The following is a 20,216-nucleotide window of genomic DNA, read 5'->3' as shown; positions in this document are numbered from 1 at the left end:
AGCATTCCTATTAACACTGGTACAGACCATGAGGACTGAAGGTAAGCATTCCTATTAACACTGTTACAGGCCTTGAGGACTGAAGGTAAGCATTCCTATTAACACTGTTACAGACCATGAGGACTGAAGGTAAGCATTCCTATTAACACTGTTACAGGCCTTGAGGACTGAAGGTAAGCATTCCTATTAACACTGTTACAGGCCATGAGGACTGAAGGTAAGCATTCCTATTAACACAGACCATGAGGACTGAAGGTAAGCATTCCTATTAACACTGGTACAGACCATGAGGACTGAAGGTAAGCATTCCTATTAACACTGGTAAGGACCATGAGGACTGAAGGTAAGCATTCCTATTAACACTGGTACAGACCATGAGGACTGAAGGTAAGCATTCCTATTAACACTGGTACAGACCATGAGGACTGAAGGTAAGCATTCCTATTAACACTGTTACAGACCATGAGGACTGAAGGTAAGCATTCCTATTAACACTGGTACAGACCATGAGGACTGAAGGTAAGCATTCCTATTAACACTGTCACAGGCCTTGAGGACTGAAGGTAAGCATTCCTATTAACACTGGTACAGACCATGAGGACTGAAGGTAAGCATTCCTATTAACACTGGTACAGACCATGAGGACTGAAGGTAAGCATTCCTATTAACACTGGTACAGACCATGAGGACTGAAGGTAAGCATTCCTATTAACACTGTTACAGGCCATGAGGACTGAAGGTAAACATTCCTATTAACACTGGTACAGACCATGAGGACTGAAGGTAAGCATTCCTATTAACACAGACCTTGAGGACTGAAGGTAAGCATTCCTATTAACACTGTTACAGGCCATGAGGACTGAAGGTAAGCATTCCTATTAACACTGTTACAGGCCATGAGGACTGAAGGTAAGCATTCCTATTAACACTGGTACAGACCATGAGGACTGAAGGTAAACATTCCTATTAACACTGGTACAGACCATGAGGACTGAAGGTAAGCATTCCTATTAACACTGTTACAGGCCATGAGGACTGAAGGTAAGCATTCCTATTAACACTGTTACAGGCCATGAGGACTGAAGGTAAGCATTCCTATTAACACTGTTACAGACCATGAGGACTGAAGGTAAGCATTCCTATTAACACTGTTACAGACCATGAGGACTGAAGGTAAGCATTCCTATTAACACTGTTACAGACCATGAGGACTGAAGGTAAGCATTCCTATTAACACTGTTACAGGCCATGAGGACTGAAGGTAAGCATTCCTATTAACACTGTTACAGGCCATGAGGACTGAAGGTAAGCATTCCTATTAACACTGTTACAGACCATGAGGACTGAAGGTAAGCATTCCTATTAACACTGTTACAGACCTTGAGGACTGAAGGTAAGCATTCCTATTAACACTGGTACAGACCATGAGGACTGAACATTTACTGAAGGTAAGCATTCCTATTAACACTGTTACAGGCCTTAACTACAGGGAGGATGTATCCAAGGACTTTAAGCCGCAAAGCAAACCTCGGAACAGAGCCAAGCATTCCAGTCATGGTGTAGACGTCACTCTGATCATAGTAAAGGTCTGAGTCACGGTGTAGACGTCACTCTGATCATAGTAAAGGTCTGAGTCACGGTGTAGACGTCACTCTGATCATAGTAAAGGTCTGAGTCAATGTGTAGAATTCACTCTGATCATAGTAAAAGTCTGTCATGGTGTAGAAGTAACTCTGATCATAGTAAAGATCTGAGTCACGGTGTAGAAGTCACTCTGATCATAGTAAAGGTCTGAGTCATGGTGCAGAAGTCACTCTGATCATAGTAAAGGTCTGAGTCAATGTGTAGAAGTCACTCTGATCATAGTAAAGGTCTGAGTCAATGTGTAGAAGTCACTCTGATCATAGTAAAGGTCTGAGTCACGGTGTAGAAGTCACTCTGATCATAGTAAAGGTCTGAGTCATGGTGTAGAAGTCACTCTGATCATAGTAAAGGTCTGAGTCAAGGTGTAGAAGTCACTCTGATCATAGTAAAGGTCTGAGTCAATGTGTAGAAGTCACTCTGATCATAGTAAAGGTCTGAGTCAAGGTGTAGAAGTCACTCTGATCATAGTAAAGATCATCCAGTCACGGTGTAGAAGTCACTCTGATCATAGTAAAGATCTGAGTCAAGGTGTAGAAGTCACTCTCGTCATAATAAAGGTCTGAGTCACGGTGTAGAAGTAACTCTGATCATAGTAAAGGTCTGAGTCATGGTGTAGAAGTCACTCTGATCATAGTAAAGGTCTGAGTCATGGTGTAGAAGTCACTCTGATCATAGTAAAGGTCTGAGTCATGGTGTAGAAGTCACTCTGATCATAGTAAAGATCTGAGTCAAGGTGTAGAAGTCACTCTGATCATAGTAAAGGTCTGAGTCATGGTGTAGAAGTCACTCTGATCATAGTAAAGGTCCGAGTCATGGTGTAGAAGTCAATCTGATCATAGTAAAGGTCTGAGTCATCCAGGAGGATCTATTGTGATCTGGGGTACGTCCCCAAATGGCCCCTTTTCCCTGTAGGGGTTAGAGTGGACTAGTGTTGACCAGGGTTAGAGTGGACTACTGTTGACCAGGGGTTATAGTGGACTACTGTTGACCAGGGGTTATAGTGGACTACTGTTGACCAGGGTTAGAGTGGACTACTGTTGACCAGGGTTAGAGTGGACTACTGTTGACCAGGGTTAGAGTGGACTACTGTTGACCAGGGTTATAGTGGACTACTGTTGACCAGGGTTATAGTGGACTACTGTTGACCAGGGGTTAGAGTGGACTACTGTTGACCAGGGGTTAGAGTGGACTACTGTTGACCAGGGTTATAGTGGACTATTGTTGACCAGGGTTATAGTGGACTACTGTTGACCAGGGGTTAGAGTGGACTACTGTTGACCAGGGGTTAGAGTGGACTACTGTTGACCAGGGTTATAGTGGACTACTGTTGACCAGGGTTATAGTGGAGTACTGTTGACCAGGGTTATAGTGGACTACTGTTGACCAGGGGTTAGAGTGGACTACTGTTGACCAGGGGTTAGAGTGGACTACTGTTGACCAGGGTTAGAGTGGACTACTGTTGACCAGGGGTTAGAGTGGACTACTGTTAAGGTCCGCCTGGCCTGCTTCAGGTAGACCCACAGACACACTGTAGGCAGGACAGACCATTCAGGCCAAGAGTAGAACAGGACAGACCATTCAGGCCCAGGGTAGGACAGGACAGACCATTCAGGCCCAGGGTAGGACAGGACAGACCATTCAGGCCCAGGGTAGGACAGGACAGACCATTCAGGCCCAGGGTAGGACAGGACAGACCATTCAGGCCCAGGGTAGGACAGGACAGACCATTCAGGCCCAGGGTAGGACAGGACAGACCATTCAGGCCCAGGGTAGGACAGGACAGACCATTCAGGCCCAGGGTAGGACAGGACAGACCATTCAGGCCCAGGGTAGGACAGGACAGACCATTCAGGCCCAGGGTAGGACAGGACAGACCATTCAGGCCCAGGGTAGGACAGGACAGACCATTCAGGCCCAGGGTAGGACGGGACAGACCATTCAGGCCCAGGGTAGGACAGGACAGACCATTCAGGCCCAGGGTAGGACAGGACAGACCATTCAGGCCCAGGGTAGGACAGGACAGACCATTCAGGCCCAGGGTAGGACAGGACAGACCATTCAGGCCCAGGGTAGGACAGGACAGACCATTCAGGCCCAGGGTAGGACAGGACAGACCATTCAGGCCCAGGGTAGGACAGGACAGACCATTCAGGCCCAGGGTAGGTAACCTCACCCCCCTGGATACACTGTGGCCACTCACAGCTAAATAAAGCCTGTCCTGAGAGCAGCTGGTGCTGTTGCCCCACACAACTGACCTGATCTTATCACTTTCATGGCCCTAGTGACGGTAATACCATATGTGAGAGACAGACAGACAGGCAGACAGGCAGACAGGCAGACAGGCAGACAGACAGGCAGACAGGCAGACAGGCAGACAGGCAGACAGGCAGACAGGCAGACAGGCAGACAGGCAGACAGGCAGACAGACAGGCAGACAGGCAGGCAGGCAGAGACAGAGTGAGAGAGAGAGACAGAGTGAGAGAGAGACAGAGACAGAGAGTGAGAGAGAGAGACAGAGAGTGAGAGAGGGAGACAGAGAGTGAGAGAGACAGACAGAGAGTGAGAGAGACAGACAGAGAGTGAGAGAGACAGACAGAGAGTGAGAGAGACAGACAGAGAGTGAGAGAGACAGAGAGTGAGAGAGACAGAGAGTGAGAGAGACAGAGAGTGAGAGAGACAGAGAGAGAGAGACAGAGAGTGAGAGAGACAGAGAGAGAGAGAGACAGAGTGAGAGCGCTACAAGGTAAAAACTATCCCCTAAAAGCGGTCTGTCAAACGGTTTCTCTTATAGAAAAGGTTCTGTGTGTATAAATCCATTGGCACGTAGTAGGTTGCTATGGTTCTGTAACCTGATGACCGAAGAGCTCCAATCAGAATAGTTCTTGTTGAGTGCTGAGTGACAGCACACGTCACTAGCCAGTAACATGAGAGGAACGTGGGTACCTGCTCAATTATCAGTCTGTCCCCGGGAACAAGTGTTCATATTAAAACATAATGAGCTAGCCTAGCGCTAGCTAGCTGGGGGGGCTTTGATACAGGTCTGGCAACCTATTCCCTATATAGTGCACTACCTTTGACTAAATAGGGAATAAGGGTGCTATTCAGGACGCAGATGCAGACGGAAGGTGATGCAGGTCGGCTCACTGAGAGGAAGTGGTGAGAGAACAGAGCACCACAGCAGGTTGTAGAGAGCAGTCTACCGGGAACACAGACCCACTATTACACCAGATACTCAACAGATAGTAGAGCGTTTGTCCCTCAGGGGGGATACAGAAAATTCAATTGAAATGAATTAAAAGTGGTCTACGTTGCAAATGAGACATGTCTTCTGTTACAGTCCTCTGCTGCAGGCTAGAGATTCAGATGCTTTCTGTAGGTTTAATATCCTACTACTTTTAGTTAGTGCAAGATGAGGATGCTAGGCTACATTCCTGTTACAATAGCCACTGCTGTGTATCCTAGGGTTTATACAGGGACTTTACAATAGCCACTGCTGTGTATCCTAGGGTTTATACAGGGACTTTACAATACCCACTGCTGTGTATCCTAGGGTTTATACAGGGACTTTACAATAGCCACTGCTGGGACAGTGCTGCTCGCTAACTAACTCTGCAGCTACACTATACACGTTGAGTTGCTTTGCCATCGGCGCTGTGTCAATGTGATGTTCTACCTGAGGAGAGGAGGGGAGGAGGAGAGGAGGAGGGGAGCAGAGGAGAGAAGAAGAGGAGAGGGGAAGAGAGGAGCAGAGGAGAGAAGAAGAGGAGAGGAGGAGAGGAGCAGAGGATAGAGGAAGAGGAGAGGAGGAGAGGAGCAGAGGAGAGGGGAAGAGAGGAGCAGAGGAGAGAAGAAGAGGAGAGGAGGAGAGGAGCAGAGGAGAGGGGAAGAGAGGAGCAGAGGAGAGAAGAAGAGGAGAGGAGGAGAGGAGCAGAGGATAGAGGAAGAGGAGAGGAGGAGAGGAGCAGAGGAGAGGGGAAGAGAGGAGCAGAGGAAGAGAAGATGAGAGGAGAGGGGAAGAGAGGAGCAGAGGAGAGGAGAAGAGGAGAGGAGGAGAGGAGCAGAGGATAGAGGAAGAGGAGAGGAGGAGAGGAGCAGAGGAGAGGGGAAGAGAGGAGCAGAGGAGAGGAAGAGAAGATGAGAGGAGAGGGGAAGAGAGGAGCAGAGGAGAGAGGAGCAGAGGAGAGGGGAAGAGGAGAGGAGAGAGGAGAGGGGAAGAGGAGAGGGAAAGAGAGGAGCAGAGGAGAGAGGAGCAGAGGAGAGAGGAGCAGAGGAGAGAGGAGCAGAGGATAGAGGAAGAGGAGACGAGGAGAGGGGAAGAGAGGAGCAGAGGAGAGGAAGAGAAGATGAGAGGAGAGGGGAAGAGAGGAGCAGAGGAGAGAGGAGACGAGGAGAGGGGAAGAGGAGAGGAGAGAGGAGAGGGGAAGAGGAGAGGGAAAGAGGAGAGGGAAAGAGAGGAGCAGAGGAGAGAGGAGCAGAGGAGAGAGGAAGAGGAGACGAGGAGAGGGGAAGAGAGGAGCAGAGGAGAGGAAGAGAAGATGAGAGGAGAGGGGAAGAGAGGAGCAGAGGAGAGAGGAGACGAGGAGAGGGGAAGAGGAGAGGAGAGAGGAGAGGGGAAGAGGAGAGGGAAAGAGAGGAGCAGAGGAGAGAGGAGCAGAGGAGAGAGGAAGAGGAGACGAGGAGCAAAGGAGAGGAGGAGAGGAGGAGAAGATGAGAGAGGAAGAGGAGAGGAGAGAGGAAAGCATCTTTATTCTAGTCCCTCTACTGCACCATATTCATCCAGGAGGACGTAACCAGTGGTGTCTAGTGGAGGACGTAACCAGTGGTGTCTAGTGGAGGACGTAACCAGTGGTGTCTAGTGGAGGACGTAACCAGTGGTGTCTAGCGGAGGACGTAACCAGTGGTGTCTAGCGGAGGACGTAACCAGTGGTGTCTAGTGGAGGACGTAACCAGTGGTGTCTAGCGGAGGACGTAACCAGTGGTGTCTAGCGGAGGACGTAACCAGTGGTGTCTAGCGGAGGACGTAACCAGTGGTGTCTAGTGGAGGACGTAACCAGTGGTGTCTAGTGGAGGACGTAACCAGTGGTGTCTAGTGGAGGACGTAACCAGTGGTGTCTAGTGGAGGACGTAACCAGTGGTGTCTAGTGGAGGACGTAACCAGTGGTGTCTAGTGGAGGACGTAACCAGTGGTGTCTAGCGGAGGACCTAACCAGTGGTGTCTAGCGGAGGACCTAACCAGTGGTGTCTAGCGGAGGACCTAACCAGTGGTGTCTAGCGGAGGACCTAACCAGTGGTGTCTAGCGGAGGACGTAACCAGTGGTGTCTAGTGGAGGACGTAACCAGTGGTGTCTAGCGGAGGACGTAACCAGTGGTGTCTAGCGGAGGACGTAACCAGTGGTGTCTAGCGGAGGACGTAACCAGTGGTGTCTAGCGGAGGACCTAACCAGTGGTGTCTAGCGGAGGACGTAACCAGTGGTGTCTAGCGGAGGACGTAACCAGTGGTGTCTAGCGGAGGACGTAACCAGTGGTGTCTAGCGGAGGACGTAACCAGTGGTGTCTAGCGGAGGACGTAACCAGTGGTGTCTAGTGGAGGACGTAACCAGTGGTGTCTAGTGGAGGACGTAACCAGTGGTGTCTAGTGGAGGACGTAACCAGCGGTGTCTAGTGGAGGACGTAACCAGCGGTGTCTAGTGGAGGACGTAACCAGCGGTGTCTAGTGGAGGACGTAACCAGCGGTGTCTAGTGGAGGACGTAACCAGCGGTGTCTAGTGGAGGACGTAACCAGCGGTGTCTAGTGGAGGACGTAACCAGCGGTGTCTAGTGGAGGACGTAACCAGCGGTGTCTAGTGGAGGACGTAACCAGCGGTGTCTAGTGGAGGACGTAACCAGCGGTGTCTAGTGGAGGACGTAACCAGCGGTGTCTAGTGGAGGACGTAACCAGCGGTGTCTAGTGGAGGACGTAACCAGCGGTGTCTAGTGGAGGACGTAACCAGCGGTGTCTAGTGGAGGACGTAACCAGCGGTGTCTAGTGGAGGACGTAACCAGTGGTGTCTAGTGGAGGACGTAACCAGTGGTGTCTAGTGGAGGACAGTGGTGTCTAGTGGAGGACGTAACCAGTGGTGTCTAGTGGAGGACGTAACCAGTGGTGTCTAGTGGAGGACAGTGGTGTCTAGTGGAGGACGTAACCAGTGGTGTCTAGTGGAGGACAGTGGTGTCTAGTGGAGGACGTAACCAGTGGTGTCTAGTGGAGGACGTAACCAGTGGTGTCTAGTGGAGGACGTAACCAGTGGTGTCTAGTGGAGGACAGTGGTGTCTAGTGGAGGACGTAACCAGTGGTGTCTAGTGGAGGACGTAACCAGTGGTGTCTAGTGGAGGACAGTGGTGTCTAGTGGAGGACGTAACCAGTGGTGTCTAGTGGAGGACAGTGGTGTCTAGTGGAGGACGTAACCAGTGGTGTCTAGTGGAGGACGTAACCAGTGGTGTCTAGTGGAGGACGTAACCAGTGGTGTCTAGTGGAGGACGTAACCAGTGGTGTCTAGTGGAGGACGTAACCAGTGGTGTCTAGTGGAGGACGTAACCAGTGGTGTCTAGGGGAGGACGTAACCAGTGGTGTCTAGCGGAGGACGTAACCAGTGGTGTCTAGCGGAGGACGTAACCAGTGGTGTCTAGCGGAGGACGTAACCAGTGGTGTCTAGTGGAGGACGTAACCAGTGGTGTCTAGTGGAGGACGTAACCAGTGGTGTCTAGTGGAGGCCAGTGGTGTCTAGTGGAGGACGTAACCAGTGGTGTCTAGCGGAGGACGTAACCAGTGGTGTCTAGTGGAGGACGTAACCAGTGGTGTCTAGTGGAGGACGTAACCAGTGGTGTCTAGTGGAGGACGTAACCAGTGGTGTCTAGTGGAGGACGTAACCAGTGGTGTCTAGTGGAGGACGTAACCAGTGGTGTCTAGTGGAGGACGTAACCAGTGGTGTCTAGTGGAGGACGTAACCAGTGGTGTCTAGTGGAGGACGTAACCAGTGGTGTCTAGTGGAGGACGTAACCAGTGGTGTCTAGTGGAGGACGTAACCAGTGGTGTCTAGCGGAGGACGTAACCAGTGGTGTCTAGTGGAGGACGTAACCAGTGGTGTCTAGCGGAGGACGTAACCAGTGGTGTCTAGTGGAGGACGTAACCAGTGGTGTCTAGTGGAGGACGTAACCAGTGGTGTCTAGTGGAGGACGTAACCAGTGGTGTCTAGCGGAGGACGTAACCAGTGGTGTCTAGTGGAGGACGTAACCAGTGGTGTCTAGTGGAGGACAGTGGTGTCTAGTGGAGGACAGTGGTGTCTAGTGGAGGACAGTGGTGTCTAGTGGAGGACGTAACCAGCGGTGTCTAGTGGAGGACAGTGGTGTCTAGTGGAGGACGTAACCAGTGGTGTCTAGTGGAGGACAGTGGTGTCTAGTGGAGGACGTAACCAGTGGTGTCTAGCGGAGGACGTAACCAGTGGTGTCTAGCGGAGGCCAGTGGTGTCTAGCGGAGGACGTAACCAGTGGTGTCTAGCGGAGGACGTAACCAGTGGTGTCTAGCGGAGGACGTAACCAGTGGTGTCTAGCGGAGGACGTAACCAGTGGTGTCTAGTGGAGGACGTAACCAGTGGTGTCTAGTGGAGGACGTAACCAGTGGTGTCTAGCGGAGGACGTAACCAGCGGTGTCTAGTGGAGGACGTAACCAGTGGTGTCTAGTGGAGGACGTAACCAGTGGTGTCTAGTGGAGGACGTAACCAGTGGTGTCTAGTGGAGGACGTAACCAGTGGTGTCTAGCGGAGGACGTAACCAGTGGTGTCTAGTGGAGGACGTAACCAGTGGTGTCTAGTGGAGGACGTAACCAGTGGTGTCTAGTGGAGGACGTAACCAGTGGTGTCTAGCGGAGGACGTAACCAGTGGTGTCTAGTGGAGGACGTAACCAGTGGTGTCTAGTGGAGGACGTAACCAGTGGTGTCTAGTGGAGGACGTAACCAGTGGTGTCTAGCGGAGGACGTAACCAGTGGTGTCTAGCGGAGGACGTAACCAGTGGTGTCTAGCGGAGGACGTAACCAGTGGTGTCTAGCGGAGGACGTAACCAGTGGTGTCTAGTGGAGGACGTAACCAGTGGTGTCTAGCGGAGGACGTAACCAGTGGTGTCTAGCGGAGGACGTAACCAGTGGTGTCTAGCGGAGGACGTAACCAGTGGTGTCTAGTGGAGGACGTAACCAGTGGTGTCTAGTGGAGGACGTAACCAGTGGTGTCTAGTGGAGGACGTAACCAGTGGTGTCTAGTGGAGGACGTAACCAGTGGTGTCTAGCGGAGGACGTAACCAGTGGTGTCTAGCGGAGGACGTAACCAGTGGTGTCTAGTGGAGGACGTAACCAGTGGTGTCTAGTGGAGGACGTAACCAGTGGTGTCTAGTGGAGGACGTAACCAGTGGTGTCTAGTGGAGGACGTAACCAGTGGTGTCTAGTGGAGGACAGTGGTGTCTAGCGGAGGACAGTGGTGTCTAGTGGAGGACAGTGGTGTCTAGTGGAGGACGTAACCAGCGGTGTCTAGTGGAGGACAGTGGTGTCTAGTGGAGGACGTAACCAGTGGTGTCTAGTGGAGGACAGTGGTGTCTAGTGGAGGACGTAACCAGTGGTGTCTAGCGGAGGACGTAACCAGTGGTGTCTAGCGGAGGCCAGTGGTGTCTAGCGGAGGACGTAACCAGTGGTGTCTAGCGGAGGACGTAACCAGTGGTGTCTAGCGGAGGACGTAACCAGTGGTGTCTAGCGGAGGACGTAACCAGTGGTGTCTAGTGGAGGACGTAACCAGTGGTGTCTAGCGGAGGACGTAACCAGCGGTGTCTAGTGGAGGACGTAACCAGTGGTGTCTAGTGGAGGACGTAACCAGTGGTGTCTAGTGGAGGACGTAACCAGTGGTGTCTAGTGGAGGACGTAACCAGTGGTGTCTAGTGGAGGACGTAACCAGTGGTGTCTAGCGGAGGACGTAACCAGTGGTGTCTAGCGGAGGACGTAACCAGTGGTGTCTAGCGGAGGACGTAACCAGTGGTGTCTAGCGGAGGACGTAACCAGTGGTGTCTAGTGGAGGACGTAACCAGTGGTGTCTAGTGGAGGACGTAACCAGTGGTGTCTAGCGGAGGACGTAACCAGTGGTGTCTAGCGGAGGACGTAACCAGTGGTGTCTAGCGGAGGACGTAACCAGTGGTGTCTAGCGGAGGACGTAACCAGTGGTGTCTAGCGGAGGACGTAACCAGTGGTGTCTAGCGGAGGACGTAACCAGTGGTGTCTAGTGGAGGACGTAACCAGTGGTGTCTAGCGGAGGACGTAACCAGTGGTGTCTAGCGGAGGACGTAACCAGTGGTGTCTAGCGGAGGACGTAACCAGTGGTGTCTAGTGGAGGACGTAACCAGTGGTGTCTAGTGGAGGACGTAACCAGTGGTGTCTAGTGGAGGACGTAACCAGTGGTGTCTAGTGGAGGACGTAACCAGTGGTGTCTAGTGGAGGACGTAACCAGTGGTGTCTAGTGGAGGACGTAACCAGTGGTGTCTAGCGGAGGACGTAACCAGTGGTGTCTAGTGGAGGACGTAACCAGTGGTGTCTAGTGGAGGACGTAACCAGTGGTGTCTAGTGGAGGACGTAACCAGTGGTGTCTAGTGGAGGACGTAACCAGTGGTGTCTAGTGGAGGACGTAACCAGTGGTGTCTAGTGGAGGACGTAACCAGCGGTGTCTAGCGGAGGCCAGTGGTGTCTAGTGGAGGACGTAACCAGTGGTGTCTAGTGGAGGACGTAACCAGCGGTGTCTAGCGGAGGCCAGTGGTGTCTAGTGGAGGACGTAACCAGTGGTGTCTAGTGGAGGACGTAACCAGTGGTGTCTAGTGGAGGACGTAACCAGTGGTGTCTAGTGGAGGACGTAACCAGTGGTGTCTAGTGGAGGACGTAACCAGTGGTGTCTAGTGGAGGCCAGTGGTGTCTAGTGGAGGACGTAACCAGTGGTGTCTAGTGGAGGACGTAACCAGTAGTGTCTAGTGGAGGACGTAACCAGTGGTGTCTAGTGGAGGACGTAACCAGTGGTGTCTAGTGGAGGACGTAACCAGTGGTGTCTAGTGGAGGACGTAACCAGTGGTGTCTAGCGGAGGACGTAACCAGTGGTGTCTAGTGGAGGACGTAACCAGTGGTGTCTAGTGGAGGACGTAACCAGTGGTGTCTAGTGGAGGACGTAACCAGTGGTGTCTAGTGGAGGACGTAACCAGTGGTGTCTAGTGGAGGACGTAACCAGTGGTGTCTAGCGGAGGACGTAACCAGTGGTGTCTAGTGGAGGACGTAACCAGTGGTGTCTAGTGGAGGACGTAACCAGTGGTGTCTAGTGGAGGACGTAACCAGTGGTGTCTAGTGGAGGACGTAACCAGTGGTGTCTAGTGGAGGACGTAACCAGCGGTGTCTAGCGGAGGCCAGTGGTGTCTAGTGGAGGACGTAACCAGTGGTGTCTAGTGGAGGACGTAACCAGCGGTGTCTAGCGGAGGCCAGTGGTGTCTAGTGGAGGACGTAACCAGTGGTGTCTAGTGGAGGACGTAACCAGTGGTGTCTAGTGGAGGACGTAACCAGTGGTGTCTAGTGGAGGACGTAACCAGTGGTGTCTAGTGGAGGACGTAACCAGTGGTGTCTAGTGGAGGCCAGTGGTGTCTAGTGGAGGACGTAACCAGTGGTGTCTAGTGGAGGACGTAACCAGTAGTGTCTAGTGGAGGACGTAACCAGTGGTGTCTAGTGGAGGACGTAACCAGTGGTGTCTAGTGGAGGACGTAACCAGTGGTGTCTAGTGGAGGACGTAACCAGTGGTGTCTAGTGGAGGACGTAACCAGTGGTGTCTAGTGGAGGCCAGTGGTGTCTAGTGGAGGACGTAACCAGTGGTGTCTAGTGGAGGACGTAACCAGTGGTGTCTAGTGGAGGACGTAACCAGTGGTGTCTAGTGGAGGACGTAACCAGTGGTGTCTAGTGGAGGATGAATGAACGGGTGTCAGCCATCGAGAATTGAACCTGGTCGGTTACTGAGTTTGGACGCTTCCATTGGACGTGACACAATGTGAACCTGGCCGGTTACTGAGCTCGGACGCTTCCATTGGACGTGACACAACGCGAGCACAACACAGTGAAGCATCTTTCATAGATTTCAAAGGAAGTATTTGCTCAACGGTTGATGGCGGATGGCGGACGCCCGATGGCCATGGCGTAGCCGGACCGTAACTACACAGACTTCCCTTCCTGCCTCTACGGGGAGAAAAAACCCTCTATTCCAAGAACTTCAGGATACGGACGACACGGCAGCTAGCTTGGTTTCCTTTCCAAGCTGTCCTCTAAATACAAGGGACCTTTCTTAACTATCTTCAAGAAGTCTTCCTCAACCATGTTTAGGGCAATAAAATGACTGAAACAGAACAGAAACAGTAGTAACTATCCTCCCCCCCACAGAAGTACTGACAGAAAAAGTCACAACAATGAAAGAATTCTCTAGTTGGTGGATTCACTTGACAGTGGGTGAATTCCAACGCATGTGATTGAACTTGTGTTCTTTAGAAGGAGTCTGATTGGTGGCTGGAGCATCCTGCTGGGCCTGCAGAGGAATGGAAAGAGCTGCATCGGTGGCTCTGTACTGCGTGGGGTTACTGGCAGTCAGTCAGAACGTCAGAGAGAGAGAGAGAGAGAGGAGACTTTTCCTTCATCCACCTCTCTGTACTGCGTGGGGTTACTGGCAGTCAGTCAGAACGTCAGAGAGAGAGAGAGAGAGAGGAGACTTTTCCTTCATCCACCTCTCTGTACTGCGTGGGGTTACTGGCAGTCAGTCAGAACGTCAGAGAGAGAGAGAGAGAGAGGAGACTTTTCCTTCATCCACCTCTCTGTACTGCGTGAGGTTACTGGCAGTCAGTCAGAACGTCAGAGAGAGAGAGAGAGAGAGAGGAGACTTTTCCTTCATCCACCTCTCTGTACTGCGTGGGGTTACTGGCAGTCAGTCAGAACGTCAGAGAGAGAGAGAGAGAGAGAGGAGACTTTTCCTTCATCCACCTCTCTGTACTGCGTGAGGTTACTGGCAGTCAGTCAGAACGTCAGAGAGAGAGAGAGAGAGAGAGAGGAGACTTTTCCTTCATCCACCTCTCTGTACTGCGTGGGGTTACTGGCAGTCAGTCAGAACGTCAGAGAGAGAGAGAGAGAGAGGAGACTTTTCCTTCATCCACCTCTCTGTACTGCGTGAGGTTACTGGCAGTCAGTCAGAACGTCAGAGAGAGAGAGAGAGAGAGAGGAGACTTTTCCTTCATCCACCTCTCTGTACTGCGTGAGGTTACTGGCAGTCAGTCAGTACGTCAGAGAGAGAGAGAGAGAGAGGAGACTTTTCCTTCATCCACCTCTCTGTACTGCGTGGGGTTACTGGCAGTCAGTCAGAACGTCAGAGAGAGAGAGAGAGAGAGGAGACTTTTCCTTCATCCACCTCTCTGTACTGCGTGGGGTTACTGGCAGTCAGTCAGAACGTCAGAGAGAGAGAGAGAGAGAGGAGACTTTTCCTTCATCCACCTCTCTGTACTGCGTGAGGTTACTGGCAGTCAGTCAGAACGTCAGAGAGAGAGAGAGAGAGAGAGGAGACTTTTCCTTCATCCACCTCTCTGTACTGCGTGAGGTTACTGGCAGTCAGTCAGTACGTCAGAGAGAGAGAGAGAGAGAGGAGACTTTTCCTTCATCCACCTCTCTGTACTGCGTGAGGTTACTGGCAGTCAGTCAGAACGTCAGAGAGAGAGAGAGAGAGAGGAGACTTTTCCTTCATCCACCTCTCTGTACTGCGTGAGGTTACTGGCAGTCAGTCAGAACGTCAGAGAGAGAGAGAGAGAGAGGAGACTTTTCCTTCATCCACCTCTCTGTACTGCGTGGGGTTACTGGCAGTCAGTCAGAACGTCAGAGAGAGAGAGAGAGAGAGAGGAGACTTTTCCTTCATCCACCTCTCTGTACTGCGTGGGGTTACTGGCAGTCAGTCAGAACGTCAGAGAGAGAGAGAGAGAGAGGAGACTTTTCCTTCATCCACCTCTCTGTACTGCGTGAGGTTACTGGCAGTCAGTCAGAACGTCAGAGAGAGAGAGAGAGAGAGGAGACTTTTCCTTCATCCACCTCTCTGTACTGCGTGGGGTTACTGGCAGTCAGTCAGAACGTCAGAGAGAGAGAGAGAGAGAGGACACTTTTCCTTCATCCACCTCTCTGTACTGCGTGAGGTTACTGGCAGTCAGTCAGAACGTCAGAGAGAGAGAGAGAGAGAGGAGACTTTTCCTTCATCCACCTCTCTGTACTGCGTGAGGTTACTGGCAGTCAGTCAGTACGTCAGAGAGAGAGAGAGAGAGAGGAGACTTTTCCTTCATCCACCTCTCTGTACTGCGTGAGGTTACTGGCAGTCAGTCAGAACGTCAGAGAGAGAGAGAGAGAGAGGAGACTTTTCCTTCTTCCACCTCTCTGTACTGCGTGAGGTTACTGGCAGTCAGTCAGAACGTCAGAGAGAGCGAGAGAGAGAGGAGACTTTTCCTTCATCCACCTCTCTGTACTGCGTGAGGTTACTGGCAGTCAGTCAGTACGTCAGAGAGAGAGAGAGAGAGAGAGAGGAGACTTTTCCTTCATCCACCTCTCTGTACTGCGTGGGGTTACTGGCAGTCAGTCAGAACGTCAGAGAGAGAGAGAGAGAGAGGAGACTTTTCCTTCATCCACCTCTCTGTACTGCGTGAGGTTACTGGCAGTCAGTCAGAACGTCAGAGAGAGAGAGAGAGAGAGAGGAGACTTTTCCTTCATCCACCTCTCTGTACTGCGTGAGGTTACTGGCAGTCAGTCAGTACGTCAGAGAGAGAGAGAGAGAGAGAGGAGACTTTTCCTTCATCCACCTCTCTGTACTGCGTGAGGTTACTGGCAGTCAGTCAGTACGTCAGAGAGAGAGAGAGAGAGAGAGAGAGGAGACTTTTCCTTCATCCACCTCTCTGTACTGCGTGGGGTTACTGGCAGTCAGTCAGTACGTCAGAGAGAGAGAGAGAGAGAGGAGACTTTTCCTTCTTCCACCTCTCTGTGCTGGCTCCAACAGGGCCCTTCCCCTCCCAGTCAGTCACTTGTGTCCAGGAAGAGGAACCAGAGCCTGGGCAGCGGGGGCTGGTTAGTGGTGGTGATTAGGGAAGCCTGCAGCGGGGCCCACCCTGAGTTCACTGACCTCTCTGCTCAGGGCCTCACACACAGGAAGAGATGTGAGACACACGGACGGACACAGCGTACGTACGCACACGCACACACACACACACACCCCACCCCGAACACAACAGCTGGTCAGCTGATGGCTCACGAGACAGAGGAGGGTTATGACAGTGCTGCTTCTGTTACTACAGATCCTTTCATTCATTTCACATTCACCCTTTATTTCACCCTATCATTTCACATTCACCCTTTAAATCCCCAACACTAAATACAGTACTGTACAGTAGGGATCTCATTAGAAATTCACCATCTTCGTTATACAGTTCCCAGCATTCATACTCTGCACAATAACATGACAGCACTGTGCTGAGTGAGAGAACTGAGCTGCTTCGCACACACACACAACATCATGTCCCCTATGTCACGGTGTCCACTTCAGACAGCAGCAATTCAAACAGGATATACCAGGTCACCTGATGTTAAACTAGACTACTGCTGCTGTGTCTGTTGAATAGAGTAGAGCTGGCCTATAACGTGCTTCCTCTCTGCTCTCTGAGCGAGTGTCTTCCTGTTCAGATAAAAAAATATATATACACTTCTCACTTCCTGTTTCATTCAGGAAGATTCTCCTCGCCGCTTCGCGTGACGCTCCCAACGACCGGACTGAAACAATTCAACAGACCTTGTCCTCCGTGACGCACAGGAAACACAGGAGGGCAAGCCAAATGGCCCCCTATTCCCTAATGCACTACTTTTAACCAGAGTCCTATAGGCCCTGGTCAAATGTAGTGCACTATACAGGGAATAGGGTGCCAGAGCCCTATAGGCCCTGGTCAAAAGTAGTGCACTATACAGGAAATAGAGTGCCATTTGGAACGCAAACAGACAAGAGATCTGAGAGTGGTGGACGAGCGACAGGCTGAAGGAATGCAGACAGACAGGAGGTCTGAGAGTGGTGGAAGAGTGACAGGCTGAAGGAATGCAGACAGACAGGAGGTCTGAGTGGTGGACGAGCGACAGGCTGAAGGGATGCAGACAGACAGGTCTGAGAGTGGTGGACGAGCGACAGGCTGAAGGGATGCAGACAGACAGGAGGTCTGAGAGTGGTGGACGAGTGACAGGCTGAAGGAATGCAGACAGACAGGTCTGAGAGTGGTGGACGAGCGACAGGCTGAAGGAATGCAGACAGACAGGTCTGAGAGTGGTGGACGAGCGACAGGCTGAAGGGATGCAGACAGACAGGAGGTCTGAGAGTGGTGAACGAGCGACAGGCTGAAGGAATGCAGACAGACAGGAGGTCTGAGAGTGGTGGACGAGTGACAGGCTGAAGGGATGCAGACAGACAGGTCTGAGAGTGGTGGACGAGAGACAGGCTGAAGGAATGCAGACAGACAGGTCTGAGAGTGGTGGACGAGCGACAGGCTGAAGGGATGCAGACAGGAGGTCTGAGAGTGGTGGACGAGCGACAGGCTGAAGGGATGCAGACAGACAGGAGGTCTGAGAGTGGTGGACGAGCGACAGGCTGAAGGGATGCAGACAGACAGGTCTGAGAGTGGTGGACGAGCGACAGGCTGAAGGGATGCAGACAGACAGGTCTGAGAGTGGTGGACGAGCGACAGGCTGAAGGGATGCAGACAGACAGGTCTGAGAGTGGTGGACGAGCGACAGGCTGAAGGGATGCAGACAGACAGGTCTGAGAGTGGTGGACGAGAGACAGGCTGAAGGGATGCAGACAGACAGGTCTGAGAGTGGTGGACGAGCGACAGGCTGAAGGGATGCAGACAGACAGGTCTGAGAGTGGTGGACGAGCGACAGGCTGAAGGAATACAGACAGACAGGTCTGAGAGTGGTGGACGAGCGACAGGCTGAAGGGATGCAGACAGACAGGTCTGAGAGTGGTGGACGAGCGACAGGCTGAAGGGATGCAGACAGACAGGTCTGAGAGTGGTGGACGAGCGACAGGCTGAAGGAATACAGACAGACAGGTCTGAGAGTGGTGGACGAGCGACAGGCTGAAGGGATGCAGACAGACAGACAGGTCTGAGAGTGGTGGAAGAGCGACAGGCTGAAGGAATGCAGACAGACAGGAGGTCTGAGTGGTGGACGAGCGACAGGCTGAAGGGATGCAGACAGACAGGTCTGAGAGTGGTGGACGAGCGACAGGCTGAAGGGATGCAGACAGACAGGAGGTCTGAGAGTGGTGGACGAGTGACAGGCTGAAGGAATGCAGACAGACAGGTCTGAGAGTGGTGGACGAGCGACAGGCTGAAGGGATGCAGACAGACAGGTCTGAGAGTGGTGGACGAGCGACAGGCTGAAGGGATGCAGACAGACAGGAGGTCTGAGAGTGGTGAACGAGCGACAGGCTGAAGGAATGCAGACAGACAGGAGGTCTGAGAGTGGTGGACGAGTGACAGGCTGAAGGGATGCAGACAGACAGGTCTGAGAGTGGTGGACGAGCGACAGGCTGAAGGAATGCAGACAGACAGGTCTGAGAGTGGTGGACGAGCGACAGGCTGAAGGGATGCAGACAGGAGGTCTGAGAGTGGTGGACGAGCGACAGGCTGAAGGGATGCAGACAGACAGGAGGTCTGAGAGTGGTGGACGAGCGACAGGCTGAAGGGATGCAGACAGACAGGTCTGAGAGTGGTGGACGAGCGACAGGCTGAAGGGATGCAGACAGACAGGTCTGAGAGTGGTGGACGAGCGACAGGCTGAAGGGATGCAGACAGACAGGTCTGAGAGTGGTGGACGAGCGACAGGCTGAAGGGATGCAGACAGACAGGTCTGAGAGTGGTGGACGAGAGACAGGCTGAAGGGATGCAGACAGACAGGTCTGAGAGTGGTGGACGAGCGACAGGCTGAAGGGATGCAGACAGACAGGTCTGAGAGTGGTGGACGAGTGACAGGCTGAAGGGATGCAGACAGACAGGTCTGAGAGTGGTGGACGAGCGACAGGCTGAAGGGATGCAGACAGACAGGAGGTCTGAGAGTGGTGGACGAGCGACAGGCTGAAGGAATGCAGACAGACAGGAGGTCTGAGAGTGGTGGACGAGCGACAGGCTGAAGGGATGCAGACAGACAGGTCTGAGAGTGGTGGACGAGCGACAGGCTGAAGGAATGCAGACAGACAGGTCTGAGAGTGGTGGACGAGTGACAGGCTGAAGGAATGCAGACAGACAGGTCTGAGAGTGGTGGACGAGAGACAGGCTGAAGGAATGCAGACAGACAGGTCTGAGAGTGGTGGACGAGCGACAGGCTGAAGGAATGCAGACAGACAGGTCTGAGAGTGGTGGACGAGAGACAGGCTGAAGGAATGCAGACAGACAGGTCTGAGAGTGGTGGACGAGCGACAGGCTGAAGGAATGCAGACAGACAGGAGGTCTGAGAGTGGTGGACGAGCGACAGGCTGAAGGGATGCAGACAGACAGGTCTGAGAGTGGTGGACGAGTGACAGGCTGAAGGGATGCAGACAGACAGGTCTGAGAGTGGTGGACGAGCGACAGGCTGAAGGGATGCAGACAGACAGGTCTGAGAGTGGTGGACGAGCGACAGGCTGAAGGAATGCAGACAGACAGGAGGTCTGAGAGTGGTGGACGAGCGACAGGCTGAAGGAATGCAGACAGACAGGTCTGAGAGTGGTGGACGAGCGACAGGCTGAAGGGATGCAGACAGACAGGAGGTCTGAGAGTGGTGGACGAGCGACAGGCTGAAGGAATGCAGACAGACAGGTCTGAGAGTGGTGGACGAGCGACAGGCTGAAGGGATGCAGACAGACAGGTCTGAGAGTGGTGGACGAGCGACAGGCTGAAGGGATGCAGACAGACAGGAGGTCTGAGAGTGGTGGACGAGCGACAGGCTGAAGGGATGCAGACAGACAGGTCTGAGAGTGGTGGACGAGCGACAGGCTGAAGGGATGCAGACAGACAGGAGGTCTGAGAGTGGTGGACGAGCGACAGGCTGAAGGGATGCAGACAGACAGGTCTGAGAGTGGTGGACGAGCGACAGGCTGAAGGAATACAGACAGACAGGTCTGAGAGTGGTGGACGAGCGACAGGCTGAAGGGATGCAGACAGACAGGTCTGAGAGTGGTGGACGAGCGACAGGCTGAAGGGATGCAGACAGACAGGAGGTCTGAGAGTGGTGGACGAGCGACAGGCTGAAGGAATGCAGACAGACAGGTCTGAGAGTGGTGGACGAGCGACAGGCTGAAGGGATGCAGACAGACAGACAGGTCTGAGAGTGGTGGACGAGCGACAGGCTGAAGGAATGCAGACAGACAGGAGGTCTGAGAGTGGTGGACGAGCGACAGGCTGAAGGGATGCAGACAGACAGGAGGTCTGAGAGTGGTGGACGAGCGACAGGCTGAAGGAA

General features: G+C 52.8%; 1 protein-coding gene across 1 annotated transcript in view; it reads right to left on the bottom strand.

Annotated features, from left to right (window-relative positions):
* rab8b (RAB8B, member RAS oncogene family) overlaps positions 1-20,216 on the bottom strand; it is a 49,042-nt gene that overhangs the window by 18,727 nt on the left and 10,099 nt on the right. The window lies entirely within an intron of this gene.

Source organism: Salvelinus fontinalis, chromosome 4, assembly GCF_029448725.1.
Source record: "Salvelinus fontinalis isolate EN_2023a chromosome 4, ASM2944872v1, whole genome shotgun sequence".
In the NCBI taxonomy this organism is placed as follows: Eukaryota; Metazoa; Chordata; class Actinopteri; order Salmoniformes; family Salmonidae; genus Salvelinus; species Salvelinus fontinalis.
The sequence above is the reverse complement of the archived record's forward strand: the minus strand, read 5'-3'. Positions and strand labels throughout refer to the sequence as shown.